This window comes from Camelus dromedarius, chromosome 15 (assembly GCF_036321535.1).
Source record: "Camelus dromedarius isolate mCamDro1 chromosome 15, mCamDro1.pat, whole genome shotgun sequence".
Classification (NCBI taxonomy): Eukaryota; Metazoa; Chordata; class Mammalia; order Artiodactyla; family Camelidae; genus Camelus; species Camelus dromedarius.
This window is the reverse complement of record NC_087450.1, coordinates 21,492,801-21,512,264: the sequence shown is the minus strand read 5'-3', so window position 1 is coordinate 21,512,264 and position 19,464 is coordinate 21,492,801. Positions and strand designations below refer to the sequence as shown.

Genomic DNA, 19,464 nt, shown 5'->3' with positions numbered 1-19,464 from the left:
TAAGTCTTCAAACATGAGCACATTGAAGAAGGGATTCAATTACGTGTGAGTTGAAAATAGGAAGAGATCTGCCTGACCAATATATCTCCCTTTCCTGTGAGAACTAATGGAGACACAACATGCCCACCCCAATAGGCTAACTGTCCATTTTCTGGATTTATGTCAGATAGGGACTTATTAGGAATCCAAGATATTGCAAAAGCAACTTGGATCAAAACTGTCAATTACATGGAGAAATTATATACAAAATTAGGATTTCAGAGACTGAGATCCTTTGGTGGATAGCTAGGTTTCTAAGCCCTTTGAAATCAGAATATAGTCCAATGACCCTCTGGGGTAATCCTTCCTGTTAAATTTGCAGCTCTTCAATGTTAGATACTGTCCAGGGAGCAAACGAATTAAGATTTTCTTTTGTAAAATGTTCTTTTTCTTCCTTCCTGGCCTAAATTCTGACTCCAGCTCCTCTGTGGCCTGCACATGGAAAGGTGCATGTCCTGTAGCAAGTGCCATCTTTAATTCATGCTTCTGAAAATTAAAAATGGCTGTTGTTTATTGTTTTGTCACTGTGTATTACATGTACAGATTGTTTAAATGAGAAAAGTAGAGAAAAAAAGTTCTCCTATGTATGCAGAAGCCTGTGTAATAGAATGCATATATGCAATTAGGTAACGGAAAGGGACATTAGATATTGCATGTGTAAAGTGATACGGATTTTAAGTTACACATGCATCATATTTGTTTATCTTATAGCAACTGCCTGTGTAGACTTTAAAACCATTGGAATATTAGCTTTTGCATAATTTGGAAGCTGCCATCACCAGTCTGTAGAACAAAGTCAAAAGGTATTTTAGGAATTGCTTACAATGAATTGTGGGTCATTTGAAATAAATTTGTAGGAAGCCTATTAAATCTTTTTCTTTCTTTACTGCAAAACACCCAAAGATCATTTCTCTAATGCATTGGTCTGTCAAATCTGTATAAACAAGCATAAATGTTAAAAAAGTAAAGAATACTAATCAAGAGACACAAGACATACACTGCTTAATAAATCTTGCCTTCAATTTATTTGTCTAGTATTACAAAGGCAGAGGAGGTATCAATTAATATAGGCAAAGAGGACCCATAATTTATAATTAACTGGCAAGTGGTTTGTAACAAACAGCAGCACCGAGTCTAATAGCCGGTAGAAAAATAACTAGTGTTGATTTGTCCCTCGGCAAATTAATAGAGTGCTTATCTATGACAGGGTTACATAAAACTGCTAAATAAATAATCATCAGTGAGTTCGAGTGAAGCAGATCTGTAACAAGCTTAATCTGAACCTGTTGACATCTGTAGACTATGAAGAGATTAAATGGTAAGAAAGGGAAGATACAGTGTGCATATTGTAAGCCTGCTCAGTAACTGTACCACATCATGTTCTTATGTAATGAGAAATAAAAAAAACATTTTTATTGCAAAATTACATTGAAAAATGATTTTCATTATAATTAGAGTGAAAATTATAAAAGATATATCAAGGAAATGTTGAATTGGAATTCACCAGATGAGAATTTCACTACATCTCTTAACAATGGAAACACATAATTTTCGTCACTTTTGATATATTTTTGCTCGTTTGCTTCACTTTTATTACTCACCTTTGTACACGCCATGCGTTCCAACTCATATGTCACCACAGCTACACCAGTGAGCTTATTTTTGGTTCTTATGGTTCCACTAGAGAAGAAAATTAATCAAGGTCCTATATTTAAATGGACATTTCCACCCTGCCTTCCCAACCACCCCCAGCCATTTACATGGAATTCTAAGTTTTTGTTACAGGATGTTTTATTACTTGTGGTTTCCACCGTGCACCATTTGCATTGCTGTGAATTAACAGACCTGTATAATACCTCAGGTCTTTTCTGTAAGAGAAAATTTTTAAGTCACTCTTATTTGTTGGCATGTTACTATCATCACAGCACCTTAATTAATAAAATGAATTGTTTATTTTTTTAATCATTAGGCTTGGGGAGAAATATTCTGAAGCAGTATATTATCATGCCTCCAATAGTAACTTTTCTTTAAAACTCCCTTTTTTTAATAAAAAAAAAAAAAGCAGTTTTAGGTTCATAGCACATGCAAAGGGAAGATCCAGAGATTTCCCATATACAATAATGCCTTTTTAAGATATAGATAAAGCCTCTCACAGGAATGGGGAGATGCTACAAATCTTAAATAGAAACCTGGTTTCCAGTGGGATAAATATATATTCTCAAATTTGTTCCTGTGAGAGACAAAACAGGAGAACCTAGGGCTGGAAGGTCACAGATGGCATCCAGTGTGACAATTCTTTGCTTCTTAGTCAGAATGGATCCTCACCACCATTTCCACATTCTTTGGGCTTGGGAATGCCACCTCTGTAGGGATTCACCCTTAGATTCAGAAGTCTTTGCTCCTCTTCTGAGCTAACCGTCAAGATTCAGTTGCAGATATAGTGGATCACTTACAATTAATTACAAGATATGTCTATTTTTTCATGTTAAGTATCAGCTTATACCAATGAAAGCTACTAAGTATGGAGTGTGGGTATGTGTGCATATGTGTGCAGTGTGCTTGGTAACTTACGGCAAGCTACTCTGAGACTTCAGATATTACATGACAATGCTGAGATCTTGGTCATCAGCATTTCTGCTTTCCTGAACTTTGGATCCGATTTCCTGTAAGCTTCGGACATCTCACCCTTAATATTCTATGAGAACTTTATATTCATGTATTGAAAACTGAACTCGTCATGGTTAATGGCATCGTCTTTCACCAAGTTTTTTCAAATTTAACCAACTAGGAAACATCTTTAATTTCCTTTACTCCCTCATGTCCTTTGTCCCCTCCAAACCCACCCCTATGAATCCATGTATTCTTTCAATTATGCATCTGAAACATACTTGAGTATATTCCCTCCTGTCTGTTTCTACCACCACCACCTTTGTTTAGGCCCTTATCATGTCTTACCTGAGATTTTGTAATAGCTTCTGTAGCAGGAAGAGTAATGGCCCCTCTTCAAAGCTGTCCCTGTCCTAGTCCACAGACCCTGTGACTATGCTAAGTTACACAACTAAGGGGAATTAAGGTCACTAATCAACTGACCCCAAAATGGAGACATTGTCTTGAGTTTTGGAGGTGAGTCCAGTTTAACCTGAGGGCCCTTTAAAAGTGGAAGAGGGAAGCATAAAAGGAGGTCAGAGTAACTTGGTGTGAAAGGAACACAACCTTCTTGTTGCTGGCTTTGAAGACTGAGGAAGGGGTCACAAGCCAAGGAAAGCAGGTGACCTCTAGAAACTAGAAAAGACAAGGAAATGGATTCACCCTGGAGCCTCCACAAGGAGGGCAGTCTTTCCAACACATTGATTTTAGCCCGGTGAGACCTACACCGGACTTGGAGCCCAGTAACTGAGAGACAATAAATTTGTGCTGTCTGAGTCCACTAAGTGTGGTAATTTGTTACATGTGCAATAGGAAACTAATATAGCTTCTTAGCAAGTTCTCCTGATTTCAGCTTCCTTTTCTTGGATCTATTTTCCATAACTTCCCCCAAAGTATCTTTAAAAATAAGTATCTGGCTATGATCCTCTCTTGCGTTAAATTCTTCAATGGTTTCCTATCTTGACCAGGATCAAATTGTACTACTTTCTCGAGGCACACAAAGCTCTTCATCATCTAGTCTCAACTGCCAGCTTTCACTCCTAGGTTGTTTACACCTTCCTCTTTTCTCCTCTTCCCCCACATTCCACAAAAATGTGTTCTATATTCGACACCCATCAATCACAGTTTCCAGAAGATAGCAATACCCTTTATGGTTGCTAAGTGCTTGCTTGTACTTATGACTTTTGGTGGTATGCTCGTCCCTCCCTTTCTTCCTGATGTATCCAGCCAGCATAAAACTCCTTGGTACTCAGTTCAGTGTGTGCCTTTCATGGCGATTTACACCATTCAATTGCTCCTACTTCTGCTACTGCTCCTTGCTCTCCACTTAGTGTGCACTTACTACGTTCTCCACACAGCACTCCACTGTTTTCTTTGTTTTACAACGATGAACTCATTTACTCCTGACAACATCCCTATGAGACAGAGATGTTATCAACTCCGTTTAACAGTGGGTGAAATTGATGCACAGGGAGGTGGAATCATATTTCCAAACTGTGAAACTAGTAAGAGGTGGAGCTGAAACTCAATCCCAGGCAGTCTGACTCCAAGATCTGTGCTCTACACACTAATTTATACCTTCTCTCTTGAAACCATGGCCACTTTAGTGACTAAAGAGAATAACTGCTTTTTTGACTTTGTGGAAAGGACAAACTTAGTTGTTTAAAATACTGATTTACTGGAGATGTTGAGAACATGATACAATCATAGTCTGTACTCTCTGATACAGTCGAGCGCTGCGTAAAATCTTTCCAGGCCAGAAACAGAAATTTAAAAAAAAAAAAATCAAAATCTTTCCTGGCCAAGATTCCATTTATAGGAATTTTTTAAAAAATTGCATCTATGTTCATGAGAAATATTAATCTGTAGTTTCCTTGTAAAATCTACTTTTGGTTTTGCTGTTGGGGTATTGCTGGCTTCATAAAATGAGATGGGAATTATTTCCTTTCTCTCCAATTTTGTGAGTTTCTATAAAATTGGTATTATTTTCTTATATGTTTGGAAGAATTCAACAGTGAAAGCCATCTTGTCTTGGAGTTTTCTTTGTGGGAACATTTTAAACTTTCCAAATCTTTTTTTCAATATAATAGAATTATTAAGATTATCTTTCTGCTTCTTGTATGACTTATCATAGTTTGTTTCCTCAAGGAATTTTTCCATTTTGTCTAAGTTGAATTTCTTGATATAAATTCGATATAATATTTCCTTATCTGTCAATATGCTAAAAACCTTAGTGATGTCACCTCTCCCTTTCCTAGAATGGGGAATTTGTGTCTTCTTGCTTTCTTTTTTTACTAATTACTCTGGCTAAAAGTTTACCAATTTTTCCCCCAAAGAACCTGCTTTGGGTTTTACTGATTTTTTTCTCTTGTTTTTCTATTTTCCATTTTATTTATTTATTTATTTATTATTTATTTATTTATTTATTTATTTATTTATTTATTTATTTTTCCTTTCTTCTGCTTTCTTTCTCCTAATTTACTCTGTTTTTTGCAGGTTGGTGGGTTTTGTTTGTTTTTGTGGTAGAAGCTGAGTTTATTGATTTAAGACTTTTCCTTCTTTTCTAACACAGCTACTTTATGTTATAAATCTCCTTCTCTTGGCCCCCAGTACAGCTTTACTGGGCCACAAATTTTGATATATTATGTTTACTTTTCATTTAGGTCAAATCACTTTCTAGCTTCTCTTTTTATTTCTTTCTTTGGACTATAGTTTATTTAGAAATGTGTAAAAATCTCCAAATATTTGGGAACTTTTGGGAAATCTTTTTGTTTTGATTACCTATTTAATTTCCTTTGTGGTTAGAAAACATATTATGCAAGACTTAAATTCTTTTAAATTTGTTGAGACATGTTTTATGGCCCAGAATATGGTTTATCTCAGTAAATGTTTGGTGTGTATTTGAAGAATGTGTATTCTAATGTTTATAGGATGGAGTGTTTTATGTACATAGGTATTTACATCTTTACTGATTTTCTGTCTACTTGTTCTACCCATTATCAAGAAAGGTATATTGAAATCCTAGATTGTACTTATGTATTTGTCTGTTTATCCAAGGAATCCTCATTTTTTGCCTTTGTATTTTGAAGGTTCTGTTACTAGATGCATAAACATTTAGGACTTCTATGCTGTTTTTATGACTGACTCTTTTGTCATTATGATGAGACATTCTTTACCCTTGCTAATATTCTTTGTCCTGGCATTGCATCTGCTTTTTCTATTAATATAGTCAGTCCAGCTTGCTTGCTTGCTTGCTTCCTTCCTTCCTTCCTTTCCTTCCTTCCTTCCTTCCTTCCTTCTTCCTTTCCTTTCTTTCTTTCTTTCTTTCTTCTTTCTTTCTTTCTTTCTTTCTTTTTCTTTCTTTCTTTTCTTCTTTCTTTCTTTCTTTCTTCTTTCTTTCTTTCTTTCTTTCTTTCTTTCTTTCTTTCTTTCTTTCTTTCTTTCTTTCTTTCTTTTTTCCCTAATGAAAGTCCTGGGGATTGAACCCAAGACCTCATGCATGTTAAGAATGCACTCTACCACTGAGATATTTCCCTCCTCCTATCCAGCTTTCTTTTAAGTAGCATTAGAAGGGAGAATCTTTTTCCATCTTTCTACTTTTAAAATATGTGTTTCTTTGTATTTAAATTGTGCTTCTTATAAACGGTAGTTTCTACTGCCATGTCTTCAAATTCATTAATCTTTTCTTTTACAATGACTAGTATGTATTAATCCCATCCAAGTGAATTTCATCTCTAGGAGTTTTTGGCCTTTTTATTCTCCTTGACTCTTCTCAACTCTTTGAACACATAGAATACAGTTATAATATACTGTTTTAATGTCCTTATCTTCTAATACTAACTTCTGTGTCAATTTTGGGTTCCTTTTAACTTACTGACTTCACTGCTCATTTAGGTCATAACTTCCAGGTTCTTTGCACATCTGGTAAAAGACTCCCTGTTGGGTCCTGGTTGTTTTTGTGTTTCCATAAATATTTTTGTCTTTTGTTCTAGAACACAGCTAAGTTACCTAAGAGTTGAATTCTGGAGAGTTCAGAGGAGTGTTTAGCCTACAGCTAGTTATTCTCCTACCAGTAAGGCAAGGAACTTATGTGCACTCTTCATAGCATCCTGTGAATGTGAGGTTTTCAGTCTTGCTGGGGAAACAGGCACTCTCCCAGCCCTGTGTGAGCACCAGACAGTGTTTTCTCTAATCTTTCAGTCGCTTCCTTCCCCAGCCTCAGGTAGTTTCATCGCAGGCCTGTGCTGGTAAGTACTCTGCTAAATTCTCAAGGGTCCCCTGCCGATCTCCAAGGCTCTTTCCCTGTGCAGCCCTCTCTCCTTCAGTACTCTGTGCCTGCCAGTGTCTCCCCGCACTCAGCTCTGTCTCTTCGTCGCCAGAGCTCTGCCCGGGCCCCCCATCCTCATGCTACACAGCCTGAAAAGCCTCTCAAAGCCTACGTTAATGGCAATTGTCGGGCTCACCTCATTTGTTCCTTCCCATCACTTAGGGATCACTGTCTATTGCCTGGTATCTAGTATCTTGGAAACCATTATTATTGTCTGGTGTCTTAGCTCTTTCAGGCAGAGGTGAAATAAGTGTGGTCATTCTTACTCCCTCTTGGTCAGGAGTGATGTCAAGTTGACATTCTTGTTGCTCACTTGGCGGCTTCATGTTGGGGACAACGATTTAGGACCCTAAATCTGAATTTTTTGTTTTGAACTGTGAAAGCTAGTGGACCAGAAGCTCTCACAACCTCAGGCACCCACGTGCACTAGCTCGGAATAAGAAATTGGTGGTTTCTGGCAGAACTGGGATGTGCAAGGAGAGCCTGTCCTGATAATACCAACCTACGCAGTGATCCCAGCTGCACTCTGAGGCACTTAGGGCTGACGCTGCATAGAGAGCACCCCGTCTGCTTTTCTCCTATAAGAAAAGTCATGCCATAAAAATAGGACCTAGGTTTCCCTTGACAGATCCATGGCTTCGATCTGAAAGATAAACAACTCAATCTGAGGCTCCACAAGTCATGTACGAAGTTTTGAGGACTCAGTGAGGAGTTTTACTGCTTACATGGAGTACTTATTTTTTGTCAGTTTTTACCAACTGCAGCTCCAAAATTGTTCCTGGGCCTGACATTTCGCAGGATCATTTGCCTTTTAAATGTGTTGCTCACTTTTGTGTGACTGATCTTGCAGAGTCTAGGACCAAACATTTTCAATAAAAGTTTCAGCCATTACAAAAGACAGTATTAAGTCCTCACACCGTGTTTTGAAAGGCTTTGGGTTGTTAACTTTGAAATGGATGTCAGGTTTGGAAAAGGGAAAAAAAAAGCACTTTTTTTTTAGCTCAAAATTAATGTTTTCACTTTAGGATTAGCAGAGCCATGCCTCCACACATTTCCAAACATGCTGCTTTTACAGACTTATATAACTCAACACTTGCCAGACTTGACCATCCAGAGGAAGAGCAGAATCACCCCAACAATCCCCAAAGACTGTTTCCTGGATTGCTTTCTCATATACTTAATGATAATTGAAGGCTTCCTCACATGTCAGGTGTTGGCAGTTTCCAGGGAGCACCTTGCTTTATGCTTCTTGAACTAGTCCTCTTAGAATAAGGTGTCTCATTTTCCTCTCCTGCACTCCTGTTTCCCATGGTTATGTTTCCTGCCATTGCTGAAAGGGTGACTATCCCCTGGTGCCTATAAAGATGACAGTTCTCATGCCCATTGATGGAGGCATCCATCCTCCCCATGTGTGAAGTCTAAGATACTACTCTATATGCTGAAAGCATCAGTGCAGGACACCTTCACCTCTTGAGGGAATTCACCCATGACACCTGATGCCAACCAATACCTGTGCCAAGATTCCCTGTGTCCTTTGCCAAGGGGAGTGTCATCCAGGGTAAGGGTGTTGTTACCACAACTGCTGACTTCTTAACTTGGTGTAACTCAGTGAGATTTTGTGAAGCTATTCTTTGTTTTTGCCTGCCCTCCTGTTGCAGTCATTCCACCCCAGGATTCAAAGGAAGGAACATTTAAGCTGATACACGGAGGACAAGTAGGGGAAAGCAGAATTTATTCACAAAAGGCCCATGCGACTGGAGCCCACGTAAGATAGTGTAGTCGCATGATACTGGGGTCCAGTTGCTCTCCCCAGCAGCAGGGACCTCCTCTGATGGAATTCAGTGCTCCCACATAAATGTCTCTGCTTTTCCAGGAGGACCTAATCCTTCTGATAAATACATTGGAAAGAAACTTGCATCACCAGTCCTTAAACACACCTAAATGTACCTGAATTCTCAGTGAACACAATTCTGGTTCAAATGGAACTTCTACTCCTCTTCAAACAAATATCTTTACTAGGCATCCTCTTGGACATGATTAACTAACAATGAATTTCCAGGTGACAGTGAAATGGTGGTGCCTACTAATAGGAGGGCCATCTGGACACATCCTTAGAGCTGTCAGCTTTCCCGGAGATGAGGGCTGGGGTGGCATAGGGGTATTCTCTCAATTCCTTGGCATTTGCCAAACCTAGTAAAGGGCTGTGATAGTTTTACAAGCTTACATGACTCCTGGACAAGAATAAAATTGAAAGGAAGGCTGGGTGTTAGATAACCCCTTAGCATCACATAGGTTCTGATACCTTCACTCTGGCCAGTGAGAGAATGAGTTAACACTGGACCACTTGAAGTCAGGCTGAGATGAGGTTGCAGGAAGAGCTAATAAGTGAGGAATGGCAAGTCTCATCATAGTGAAATTAGGGGACCATTAACAGAGTGGGCAATAGATGCTTCTTGGCAAAAGCCATAGATACCTACTTATCGGGCAATCAAATGCCAGCACTTAACACATGTGGTGTGCAAGGTGCAGCGCTCAGCATTGAGGATTAAAGAGATAGTAACTGACAGTAACAATGGTAACCAACCTTTCCTGAGCCTTCTCTACATGCAAGGCACTATGCCACATGCAGTTGCTTATTTTAGTCTCAGAACAGCTTGATGAAGCACATCCTTCTATCCCAAGTTACAGATGACAAAACTGAGGTAGGGACATTTACTCAGTTCACCCCAGTAGTGGAGCCAGTGGATTTCTTTTCTTTCTCTTAACAGCTACAATGTATAACACAACACCACCCTTTAGGAGCTTACAATCTAGTTGTGCAGAAAATATCTACATTCTTACAAAATCATGATTGATACAAGGCAAAAAAATAGTAGGGGTTGTGTGCAGTCGGTGTAAGTTGTACAGATCACACATACTATAGGATTTCTGAAGAAGGGAAGTTCCTTTAAAATTGTGATGGCCAAAGTCTCACTGAGAAGGTATGATTCGGGTTTGCCTTGAAACAAAAAAAAAAAAAAATAGGGCATGAGGTGCCATAGATGAAGTGGGGAGGAAATAATTTAGGTAAAGAGAAGAACGAAAATTAAAGCTGAAGAGGGAGGGAAGTCTGAGTCCTGATTCTTTAATGAGTAAATGGCCAGGTGTTTACCCCAAAAAAGAATTGGTTGTTTGTGTCTCAAGTACATGAATATGCATTTAGGGTGGGTGTGTATGTGTGTGTGTGCGCACAAAGTGTAAGTGTATGTGTACGTGTTTCAGATATTTTATCAAAGCTGGGAATGATGCACCAAGTGAAGTAGATCCAAAGCTTTAATTGGACTTGTATTTACTTGGGATTACATAAAGGACTTTCATATTTTTTTGTAGCAAAATTTCCTTGAATGATAGCAAAAGAAGGGGAAGCCCACTACATTGAATGTGCTTTCTGATCTTCCTTATAAGCTTTTATGTAATTGCGAGACTCTCCTGAATTGGGATCAGGCCCTAGCAGCTGTTGGGAGAACTTGTCACTGACCACCTTTGTTGGCAGCAAACGTGACGCTGCCCTGCGGGGGGCATTGTCAACCTTCCCGATGGTTTTCATCTCATGCTCCCTCAACCTTTGGATGGAGCCTTTGAGAAGTGCATTTTCAGAAAGTAGTATTTGGTTATATCTGGTTTGCTAACTGGATGAGTTAGTGTCTTTCAGATTCCAATACAACGAATAACACCGAAGTGATTAGGGAAAAGAAAATCATTAAATATTTACAAGAATACTGAGGCTTTTGTTCAAACAGTACTTTTCAATTTGAATCATTCTTGTTCTAAGTTTTCTCCTGCTTCGGTCTATATGCCCTTTTGCATTAATGGCACACTTTCGAATACTCGAGTTTGGTGGCACACTCTTGAACTGAATTAAATTGCATCCACGACTATCATGCGATTCATGTGGTTGCCCTTTATCAGTGTGTTGCTATTTAAGTAAAACTTCTCATTGTCTTGGGCTACTGTATTGTGCTCTCCGGAAGGCAAAGTTTGTCCACATTCTAGAAAACACTCCATTTGTCTTTGGCATTAGCTTAGTGCTGTGCATTATAATTTCTCTCTCTTCCCCCTCCTCCTCTCCTCCCCTTCCTTTTCTTTTCTTTCTTTCTTTCTTTCTTTCTTTCTTTTCTTTCTTTCTTTCTTTTCTTTCTTTTCTTTCTTTCTTTCTTTCTTCTTCCTTCCTATCCTTCCTTCCTTCCTTCCTTTCCTTCCTTCCTTCCTTTCTTTCTTTCTTTCTTTCTTTCTTTCTTTCTTCTTTCTTTTCTTTCTTTCTTTCTTTCTTTCTTTCTTTCTTTCTTCTTTCTTTTCTTCTCTTTCTTTCCTTCCTTCCTTCCTCCTTCCTTCTTTCCTTCCTATCTTCCTTTTTTTCTTCCGTCCTCCCTCCCTTGCTCCCTCCCTCCCTCCCTCTGTCTTTCTTTCTCTCTCTCTTTCTTTCTTTCTTTCTTACCTTGGAGCAAATTGTACTTCTTTTCCTGAGACTAGTTTAGCTAAATTGCTCCTTTGGATAGACACCACTGAAATCTAGTTGTAACAAAAAAATTTTCTGGATGTTGATGAAGATGTGGTGGGCTCATATGGGAATGTTTCAGGGAACCTCAGTATGAAGAGTCACAATGACTAACACCATCCTAATGTTATTTTGTAGAAATTTCTAATAATGAGTCCTGACTCAATTTCTCTGAAAAATTCCCTTCATATTTCCAGCCAGACATTTACTTCTGTTTTCCTTGATATTGCTTTTTTATTTTCCTCTAAAATTAAGGGATCTGGGGGAAAATGTGCTTATTTAAATCTAAATTTAATTTGAAAGTTGTCCCCAAATACCCTGCATCTCTAAGAATATATATTATGGTTATAAACAAATGATATCCAAATCTTAAAAAATAAATATCAATAAATTTAATAATATAAATAAATGTCAGCATCATCCTGTATCTTTTCTGGATGTGACATATGGACCACCTTTCTAGGCAACTATTGTAATTAGCAGAAGAGATCCATTTCTTCAGTGGTTTGTTGCAATTTTGCTTTTCACTGCAGGATCAGAAGAGGTATAGTTCAATGCAGTATATCAGCCTTGATTTTTGGACCTTTGGCAAGTGCATCCTCCATAATAAACAATGTCAACATTCACCTGCTGCGTCACCACCACCCAAACCACAAAAATAAGCTGAGATATTGCTTCTCAGCTCGGCCCCTATAGTTGAAAGATGTTCTATCAATGGGTCTTTGAGTGTTCTGACCCCTGTAGGTCATTTCCTAGTATCATCATTGTCTGCTCATTCACAGGGAGTAGGAGGGCCCGACGTGGCGCCCAGCAGACCTGTCAGGTGGAGCTTTCACCAAGCTGTTGGCAATATACTGAGGGGAGTCAGTCCTAGACCCCAGCTCCCTCAGTTATGAGGGAAACAGGACGATTTGTAGAAGAATTCTGAAGATCCTTCTGAGAGCGTGTGTCTTAGCCAGTTTCAGCTGCTATAACCAATTACTGTAGATTGGGTGACTTACAAATGACAGAAGTTTATTTCTCACAGTTCTGGAGGTTAGATGTCAGAGATCAGGGCGCCAGCGTGGTCAGGTTCTGGTGAGAGTCCTTTTCTGAGTGGCAGACTTCTGTTGTCTCCTTGTATCGTCACAGGGCAGAAAGAGAGGTGAGGACCTCTCTGGGGTCTCTCTCATTAGGACACTAATTCCATTCACTAGGGCTCCATCCTCATGACCTAATCACCTCCCCAAAGCCCGCCCCCTAATATCGTCAGGAGATGTATTTCAACATATGAATTTGGGGGGAGAGGCACCAAAAGTGAGTCCACAACAGCATGAAAGTGAAAAGGGCAAGTTCTTTTAAAAAAAAAAATAGAAAAAATAAGGTTCTGTGAGAATCTGAGCTGGACACAGTTGGCAGCTGGGCCGAACCTAGTATGTCTGGACTGAAAGGGACCTTAGTGATCACCAGGAGACTGGTGTGGATCAAATGCTGGCATTTTCTCTTTCCTCCCTTCTGCCCACTCACTGCCAGGACTCCAAATCAGAACTCAAACCTAAAAAAGGGAAATTAAAAGATCTCACTGTGCATTGGATATGTAATAGTGTGCTTCTATCCAGACCCCCTTCTGTCCTCTAGATTAACAGTTCATATCATACAAATCTCACAGTGAGAGAAGTGGTACTCCCTCAAGGAGTTCCAGAAATGGCCAGCCCTTACAGCACTAGCAGGGCACATGGTTCTCTGTGCTAGCCGTTGCTCCCGGGTGCAGCATGGATGCCAGCAGGCATACTGACTTGAACTTGGCCCTTTCCAAGCTCTTCAGCTAGAAGGCTGAACTTGCTTTCTAACTCTGCTGACCTGCAATAGGTGACAACCACTCTTGTCTCCCTGGTATTATCTTGTGGTTTTTTTTAAACCCCAAACACATCTTTCTGGGCTTCACTGTGATGTCTCCATTCGTGTCCCGTGGCATGGAGAATTCCTGTAAACCCAGCAGTAGAGCTGAACCCCAGAAGTTGGCAAAGCTGCATAGTAGGCTCCTCTTACTTCACACCGATGCCCCTTCTGAATGCTGATGTGTTCTTATGAAATGAGGGAGCTTTAAATGCCCTTGCTGGCGTGGGTCTAAGATCTCTCTGTTTGAGGTACTATCAGGGAATTCACAGGCATTCATCAAAATCAAGCTGATGCAAGCATGAATACTCACAAGAAAGAGCCCTTTTATGCTGAAAACTGCTGAAGGCTGGAAAAGGGGCTAATTTATTTAAATTATCCCTTTAAGTGTCAAGCCCCACACTTTCTGGAAGGCTCTGACGACTCTGGGTTAAAGAAAGTTTTCTCAAATTTGTAAGTAAAATTAGTAATGGTAGAAAGTTAACCTGGGAAAATCAGAGGAAGAGAAAAGTAATCACCATCGATGTTGACGCAGATGTAGGAAAGTACAGTTTCTGCTATTAAGGCTTTTAAATGTCAGCAAATGGCAGTTTAGTAGATCATTTGCTAATAATGATTAAATTTCTCATTAAAATGTTTCCTTCATTATTCTTCAGGTAGAAATGTGTAATTCAATGATTGTTACATCAATTACACTTAAAAAGCTCATTAAAATACTGAAATATTATCTCTCGTAGTCAGAGTACTTTAAGAGTACTGTACTAATTATAAAAGAAATAAACTCTTATAATAGCACCATTTGAACTGATGCCTTATAAATTCTTAATGTAAAGCTAACATGTAAAGTTTAAATCAAATATATAGATCCAATAAAACAAAACCTTTTTAATCTTGTTTTACCTTCAAAAGGACTCTGATTATTGTAATTAAATAATGCATGATATAATAAAGATCTAGAGGGTGTGATTATTTCATTGGCAATTGAATATTGGTGCTTTTTATTTATGCAAGCAATGTATCACAGGCAATATGCATCAAGCATTAAAATATTGATACAATTACACCTAGCCTGCTGAACCAATAAAAAAAAATCTGTGACATGACTCTGCTGATGTTACGAGGACAATTTGAAATCCTTTTTAAATTTTAATACTCTGATGCGCTGGGTTATGCTAATTCTGCTAAGAAATAATGCCTCCAAGATTCACTGTTGTGCTTTCTAGTCCTGTGAGTGAACAAATCCAGCTTTTCTCAGCAGAGCTAACAAGCAGAGTTTGCTTCTGTACACATTTGGCCATTCTTTTTTGGAGAAAAATTTTAAAAAGAATGAAGTTTGGGGTTAGTTTGTTTTTAAGGATATTCATTCATCTTATAATGACCTCACTTTAATTTTCTCATTGACTAAGTTTCACAGTGCCTTTTAAAACATTCAAATGCATTTTATTCTTCAGTCCTTTCTCCACAGAGCAGAGGGTTAGGGAAGTTTTCCTTGTTGCTGTTTTATTATTAAAGTCTTGGCAAGTGATTATGTGGGGCATTGAGCCTGTCCCAGAAGTCCTCTGTGGAAGCAATAGATGACAGAATTTCCCTGCCCTGTGCACACCTGGGGTTCAGTGTCTCATAGCTGACCCATTTTCTCACCTGTACAAATGGACCCCAAATGCCTTTGTTGTTCTGTGTACAGAAGGGTCATTTAATACACAATTGTAGACTTAAAAACACAGCAGCAGAAACAGACTTTCTGCTCATTTGGCTGCAGAAATGTTTGTATGATTCTGGGGACCTTCCTCTTGGCTTCTAAAATATTTTAGACCCCTGCCCTGGCTAGAGGGGGAGATGTTTTCTATTATCCCACCTGGCAGCAGTGTAAATATGGAAGGATGCAGATATTCATAATACAATAGCTGTGCGAAGGACTAGAAAAGTCACGTAGGCCAACTCGTGTATTTTACTGTGGAGGTGTCTGAAGTCCCTTAGTGGTAAACGGGTTTCACAGCATTTCTTCTCTTGACCATCTCAGCTCGGACTGGGGTCTGATGGGATTTCATCAGACCATTGTTGGCCAGACCTTCTCCTCGGTGATGCTTATCTGGGAGACGTGATAAACAAACATCCCGGTCTCTAAGCAAAAGATATCTTTGCTTTCCAAAGAGGTGCTGGGTGGAATATGGACCTTTGAAAGAAATGGGAATTGTTGAGCCTTTAAACAGAGTGTATACATTGCAGTAATTTCCTTGCATTTTAAGACCCCAGAGTTGTACTCCAGAGCCAATAACTGTAAGTTCCACCTGCACCTTTCCTTCCAGTGACTGTAGTTCCCCTTTTAGCAATGTCAAGTGTATTTCCTCCCTCTTTTCCTATATGAATAAGCAGCAATGGCTGGTGATGATACAGCACAGTTGATCATCATGAATGTCTATAAGATGTCATATTTATGCTCTTCTGTTTAGCTTAAATCTTACTCAGGTTCTAATAGCAAACAGTCCAGTTACAATGGGCTGGCAGTGCGAAGCATCTGCTCAATTCAGATAAATAAGACCAATGTGTTTGAAGGGCAAAGTTTCAATACAAGTGGCCTGCCGTTTCATTTGGAGATGCAATTCCTATGTGGCATAAATAACAAAGAAGAAAGGGATTATTTGCTAATTGATTAATTATCTAGTAAATGAATTACAGACCTGTGGAGTGTAGCTAGGTATGTGCCGAAGACCTCAGCTGCTTGCTTTTCTCCTGTGCATTTACAAGTCCTAAAGATGCTGAGGCTCTGGGCTCCCAAAGCCGATGTCTCTGACCCCTGGCTGGAGGCTGCACACTGTGATGCACTTGTCCTTTTTCAGTGTTTGAAACCCATTCATTGTTGGATGCAGGGGTGTGTGTGTGTGTGCGCGCGTGCACATGTGTGCAAGAGCACACAGAGAGAAAAGAAAATTCAATTTTGAGTCAAAACGACCCAATAAGTTAACCATTCAGTTGGGGTGAGGGGACTGTTCTTTTTTGCCTTTATTTTTACATTCTATAAATGGCAGAGTTGTTCTGAGTGACAATCTTTTGTGGACTAAAACTGGATTAAAGATCAGGGAGAAGAGTGCTTGTGAGTGCGAAAGCCGGTGGGTTGCAGAGCCTTGATAACCACGGAAGAGCCGATAATTAACATCCTTGCTTCCCAGGCAAAGGGGCAGTTGGTCTTCCCAAGGCGTCCCCACTGCTCTGTTTCCCCCCCATATGAAAGTAGCTGATTTAGTCAGAAAGGTGACAGTTAAGGCTCTTTGCTGGCGGAAGTTTTGCATCTTCCCAATACCTGTTTCCCCGACTTCACCACAGAGGCTGTCCATCACCGTTGTTGTGTATGCAGGCTGAGCGAGCCCGCAGGGGATCCTAGTTATTTACACTCTTTTTCAAGCTTCGAAGCTGTTATAATCATTCGCTGTCAACTTTGTGCTGACACTGAATTTTACTTTGTGTTTTTTATGCTCGGTTTGGGTCTAAAATACTAGCATCCGTACCCTACACTGTAATTCCAGGGGTGACTGAGCTGACCAGCTGTATCCTGTATTCCTAACAGAGCCCTGGAATCCTGCTACCTATGGAAACTTCAGAATTTGTTGATTGTGGACAATAGAGAGAGTCCTCCGGCTTTGGGCTTCTCTTCCTGGTGGTGGCCCTCAAGGAGAAGCCGCGTGCGCCCATTTCATCTTCATGCATTTTCCTCTTTAAGAACAGGTCAGTATCAGTTTCCTCTGCCCCTGAGTTGGAAAGCTGGAGAAGGCAAACTTTCCCTCTGCCAAACTCAGTGCGATTTTCAGACCCTCCTCTTTCCTCCAGACCCCTGTTCAAAGGACAACCTTGTGTTGCCCCCGCCCCACTCCTTTCTGCCTTAAATGGGTCAAAATACATGCCGGAAATGCGTTCATGATGATTCAGATCAGAATAGAAGTGTTGTCCTGGGTGGTATGAATGACAAGGAGCAGATTATGAAGATCCTGGGTAAGGCCACTGGTGGGAGGTGAGGGATAGGCATTTAGACTTCATCAGCGGACATTTGCAAGCTCAGACTTCAGTGCCCTGCGTCTGGGCCAGGCTGGGGATGAACACCTTCCTTTCCCTTATGAACAATGTTCTTTCCATTAAGCCCAGGGCCTGAAACCTTTCATGACACGGCAGTGAATGATTTCTCCATGTTTAAAATGTACGATGTTTCCATCCACTGTCCCCATCTCCGATATGAAAATTTCATGTATGTTGGGGCCCAAAGGGAGTGATCCACAAAATGATATGACCCTGTTCTTAACTGGACTTGAAATAAAGCTGGTCAAGGAGCTTGTGTGCTTGGCCAATGTAATAAAGTAGACAAATAATTACCGAGCAAATCAAACACACTTACACCTCAGATGATTTTGAAATATTATCTATAATCGGGCACTTCTGTGCTAGGAGGAAAGGTTAATAAAGTAATTTAAAAAAGATTGTGTGGAGTATTATAGAATCAGAAGAGGACTGGCGATCATAATTGTTAATCTCCTAAAACACCAGCTCGGCATCGCACAAAGCTGATATTTTAGTACATATTCTTATTGTGTATTCCACTTATTACTATATTAGCTTGCTTAATTATCCTTTATAAAAACCTTACATTCAGTTTTTTTCTGTGTTTAAAAAAAAGTCAATATTATTATTCCAGCAGACTAACAATGTGTGTGTCAGTCTTGATGTGTAGATAGTAGAGAAGACTAATATATATTTTTAAAGTAATTGTCTTCATGTGTGTTATAGAGAAGAAGCCTATTGGCGTAGGCGCTAGGTATTTACATATTGGTAACCCTTTCCTTCCTGCTGTCATTTGCGGTGGATAAATAGGGGAATGGCACAACTTCGGCAGTTGGAATTGTTAAAATAGAGAAGGATAACTCTACGCTAGCTGGTAACAGTTTAACACTCTTGAGATAAAGCTAAGGTGTAAGGTTGGTGGGCTGTATCTGTAGGAAGATCGGTTCACCTGAAAAAAAAAACCAAACTTCTGTTTTTACAAAAAGCCTTGTTAAAAGTAAATTTCAGTAATTTTTTTTTTCTGCTGAAGAATTGATTTGGTATAGAAGGAAAAAAAGGGAGGAGGGTAAGTACCAGAAGACACTCGCTCCACCTCCACTACTGACTGTACCCCAGGGCAGATTGGTTTACATCTGTAAAGTTGGAATAACAAAAAGATCACCTCATAGGACTTTGAAAGGAAAGAACTATGTAAACTTTAAAAGTACCAGCTAAAAATGTTATTTATACAGTCCTTTGCTTTCACCAAATTTTCCCATTATATTTGTATCATAATATTTTCTCATTTATAAGTATTTAGAAATATGTGGTATTTAATTATGCAACTGTTTTTCACTTTGAATGAAGCCCATACTGGCTGGAAACAGATTTGTAATGTTTTCCTATGCAAATAATTTACACTTGAAATTGTTCCCCTGGCTTGGCCCTGCTGCCTCTTCTGGGTGACCTCATATTTTCTCCTTTCACTTCCCAGCACCTCAAACATAAGAGGTACATCCCCACTCTTGTGCTTTCCCATTTATTTTATCCCTAACCTCCTCGTACTCATGCTTCTGTGCCTGCCACACCACTGAAGCCGACCTTGTGTTAGTCCTCGGTGGCCAGTGGTCCCTTCTGCAAACCACACCTTCGACCTGTCGGCTGCACTTGGCCAGCCCTGGGCGTCTGTGACACCAGGCTCCTTGAGTGCCACCTGCTCCTGCTTTGTGCTTCCTTTCCTCCTTCTTTCTGCCTGGAGCGCGTGCTCTGTGGGCTCAGCCAGAGCCCTGGGGTCTTCTGTCTTCATACTGCCTCCTTTAGAGGTTTTGTCCATTCAAAGATGGGCTCACGGCTGCTTACTCTGCCTCGTCTCCTTGTCAAAGGACTCCAGTCCCTCATCAGAACATAAACCAGTCCATTTCTGGCTGCGGATGTGCAAAGCTCTGCCACTAGCAGGAGTTTCCATAGCTGTCAGAGTGACCAGATTTGAGGAGGCTTTATTTTAGTCAGGTGAATTAAG

At 39.8% G+C, this 19,464-nt stretch overlaps 1 long non-coding RNA gene across 1 annotated transcript in view; it reads left to right on the top strand.

Moving 5' to 3' along the window:
- The window catches only part of LOC116157489 (uncharacterized), a 94,507-nt gene extending 76,999 nt beyond the window's left edge, over positions 1–17,508 (top strand). The window contains exon 3 of the long non-coding RNA XR_004141591.2: positions 16,984–17,508. This is a non-coding gene — a long non-coding RNA (uncharacterized LOC116157489). The remainder of the gene's footprint in view (positions 1–16,983) is intronic.
- The last annotated feature ends 1,956 nt before the right edge of the window (positions 17,509–19,464 follow it).